Genomic DNA, 3,982 nt, shown 5'->3' with positions numbered 1-3,982 from the left:
TGTATGCAGCCTCTGGGCCAGGCTTCCCGCCCAGCCCGGCTCCAGCAACCATGTGCCCCGCAGCCCCAGCCTGGCCCCAAGGTGCCCCCAGGTCCACGTGGGAACTTACCCTGTGCCTCCATCCACCATGCATACAGGCAGGGCCCGGGCCATGCTGCAGCTCCCCCGGCCGCGTGCTGGGGGCAAGGGGCAGAGCCAGAGAAGAAGTTGCATGTGCTGTCCCCAGCTCATCCAATCAGGTGCAGCTGGGGCAGCCCCGCGCCACGCAGCCCTTGGGGCAGCGGCAGCGGGACCCGGCTCACTGATGAGCCCAGCCCCGCAGGGGTATGCAGCTCCCCTCCCTTCGCTGCTGGCTGCGGCCCGCGGGCAGGCCCTGCCTCGCCACTGATGCAGAGTGAGGGACCTGGGGCCAAAGAAAATAGCTTGGTGGGTTGCATGGTGGCCTGCGGGCCATATGTTGGACAGGCCTGCACTATATAGATATGCATTTTGGTTTGTGAATACCTTGTTTTGGTTTAATGTAAACAAATTCCCAGTGGAATTAAACTGAATTAACTCTAATTTACATCAAAGTACATATTGAGAGATCTACAGACTCAGCTATATGAATTTAAAATAACACTTTCACTTAAAGTACAACTTCTTATGTACAAGTCCTGGACCTAGTTAGTAAGAATGCAGGAACTTGCTAAAGATCAGATGCAATAGCTAAGTTGAGCCATTCTTAGTATATGAATTGCTTTAAAAAAAAAGAAAAAAAGAAAAGTTGGAAAGCACTACTAAAAACAAACCAAACAATACAGTATTTTGATGCAACAGATGTACTATATTACATCAGAATGTGAAGTGTCATTTGCAGATTTGAAAGATATGACTTACCAATGCATGGGTGATTTTTTTATTCACCACTAGCCTCATGACTCCTGTAAGAACAAGTGTTTGCCCTTGCTTCTTCAGTAACAGTTTGGAAACAGTCTAGTAATAAGTGAAATATAACAGGACATGCACTATTTCTGGTCTTGAATGTGTGTCCTGAAGGTAGGATTTTCTGAGTTAAGCTTCTACTGACTTCCTTGGAAGCAGAGCTGAGCCAATGCTGAGCCCTTCTGACAATGCCACTCTGCATATTAAGATTAAAAGATATTTGTGGCAGGAACCTAAACTGAACAGTTGAAATGCTCTCCCTTTTTCATTTACTTATATAACAGAAATCTTTAGGCTTCTGATTACAAGTGAATCAGTTTCATAACAACATGAATTCATTGGGAGGGACCTACTTAATTCACAATTTCATGAAAACTGTGAAATATGGGGTTGTCTGCAAAATTAACAACAACAAAAAAATAATAAAAATAAAATGCTGGCTCCCTACTGGCCGTCCCGTGGCCTTTCCACCAATCAGCACTGAAGGGCAGGGTGTCATGAAAAGGGCCAGCAATCAAGATGGTATCTTCCCACTTGTACCTCCTCCCTCCTGGGCCTCTCTCCCTATCAGTGCTGCGGGGCAAGGCTGCTGCGAAATGCCCATGAAATAGGGCCTGTGTGTCGCAAGAGGACCACAAAAAATGCTTTGTGTGGTAGGTCCCTATCTATTGGTAGCACAGTTATAGCACTCTTTAACATTATCAATGTGAGATCAGAATCAGGCTCTTTTACTTCTTATCAACCACATATATATTTGTGCATTATAAACTCTTCCAGGCTTGCAATACTTTATTGAATAAGGCCCTCTCTACACATTACATGTATTATGCAATTAACTGGTTAACTGTGCACTTAATTTAGACCAACTACATGGGCAAAGTAATTATCATACCATGAAAAGATCCAACCAGCTATAAAGTTAGGGCTAAAAAAATAGGTAATAAATGGTTGCTATGTAGCTTTAATTTGCATGTGTAAGGCTCCCTTTACATGTGAAGCTAAAGGCACGATGGGATCATTCCTGGAGCTGGAGGATCACCGTGATCTTCTGGCCCTGGGGGTTTCCTGCACCCCAGAGACCTAGCTTGGCAGCTAAGAGTTTCTGCCCCCTGAGCCCTAGGGATTGTGGGAGCTGCAATCCCCAGAGTCTGGGGGTTTTGGTTGACGGGGCTTCCAGCCACAAGGGAGACCCTGCTACAAGTACAAATTAAAGCTTGATAGCAACCAGCTATAAAGTTAGTACATTCTGGAGGTCTAATTTTATTGATAATTGGAGCTTTTTTTATTGTGTGATAGTTTTTCACAGGTTGCTGGACTCTAAATAACTGCACAATTAACCAGTTAATTACACAATATCTGTAACATGCAGCAAGGCCCTAAAAGTAACTAGAAAGAGCTAGGGATTTGTACCCAACCACTGAAAATAAGGCAAACATTCTCTAACTTAATAGGCTATTTTATCTGAATGATTTCAATGAAAAAAATCTTATCAGTCTTTCACCATAACATTTTTACATATGCAACTAATAAAGACAAACAAGTTAGCCCAAGAGATTGAATTTTAAATAGCTGAAATTAATCTTAAGGAGGTTTCTGAGAATCCTGATGTGGAATTCTACATTACATAAATTAGTCATGACAGATTTGTGTGTAGTACACTGAAATAACTAAAAAACCCCCCTAGAAGGTCATTATATTCAAAGCTAAACAATGTAATTCAAACACAATTATTCTATTATATACTGGGAACATATGGTCAAATGTTGCAACTTATGTATTAAAGTGTTTGTTTCCTTCCATAACGCTTATCACAGTTTCTTTTTAAAATAAACGGATATGTATAGCCAGCTGTGAAGAGAAACACCATCTTGTATTCTGTTTAGCATTGTTGTAGCTGGTAAATAGTGAAGATAATGATTAGATAGTTTCAGTGTATAAAAGTTAAATATGTGGGCAAACCTGATTACCAAACACAGGACTTTTGTACAGGTTAAATACTACTAAGCACTTCACAGTTTTAAAAAGTCAAGGAACAGTCATTACAGATAGATGTTGGGCCTAATACTCAAGAGGTGTTGGTACCTTTGAAGCAGGGCTTTACAAAGCTTCAGTCCCCGATTCAATTTGGCAGAGATTCGGCCCTATTTGGTGGACGAATTTCTGAACCTGAATCAATTCGCAAAGATTAGGCGATTTGGATATAGACACAGCTTTAAATGGTTTTTCTACATACCTCTAGGTAGCAGGCAGCTTCTGAACCCTGTGATGCTAGGGCACAAGGAGTGTCCCACAGAAGCACGGGGGGCTCTCCAGTGTGTTCGGCCAAGACCTGGAAGTATTTCTGGTCCCCTTTCAGGTCTGCTGGGGAGCACGCTGTGGGGCCCCTCCTGGCTCAGCGACTGGTGCCTCTTGGGTCTGCAGTTGATCACTGAGCCGGGGGGGGTGCAGGGGGCCTCCCCTGCGCGCTCCCCGGTGGACCCAGAAGTGGACCAGAAATACTTCCAGTCCACTTCTGGGTTTGCCGCTGAGCATGTGGAGGACCCTCCCTGCACTCCTGTGGGATGCTCCATCTACCCCACCACTGCAGCGTTCACAAGCCTCGCTGGTATCCGGAGGTATGTAGAAACATTTTTTAAAGCTGTGTCTATGTCCAAATCGTTGATTCTCCAAATCGGCATTGACTCTTCGGATTCAGCTTCAGCCAAATTGAATCAGGGACAGTGATCTGAATCGACTAATCGAATCACTGTTTCTGATTCAAGCCGAATTTGAATCTGAATCAAATAGGGCCTGCTTTGCACACCCGTACTTTGAAGTCCAGGAGCTCCTCTTGTCTTAATATGTATGTTGTCAGCCCCTCTTAAAATCAGGTGCATTACAGATTTGTGTAAATTATGAATTGTATAATTTAAGATTGTGTGGTATGCTGTGCAGAACTAATTTAATAACAAAGTTCTTGCCTCAGAGGATTTACACAGTCTAATAAAGCCACGTAGAGCATATGACTAACGATCAATCTTTGGGTATATTTCTAGATCTTGGTATTGGGGACCAATGG

The sequence above is a fragment of the Crocodylus porosus genome, unplaced genomic scaffold, assembly GCF_001723895.1.
Source record: "Crocodylus porosus isolate Cpor-Errol unplaced genomic scaffold, CroPor_comp1, whole genome shotgun sequence".
Lineage (NCBI taxonomy): Eukaryota > Metazoa > Chordata > Crocodylia > Crocodylidae > Crocodylus > Crocodylus porosus.
The sequence above is the reverse complement of the archived record's forward strand: the minus strand, read 5'-3'. Positions refer to the sequence as shown.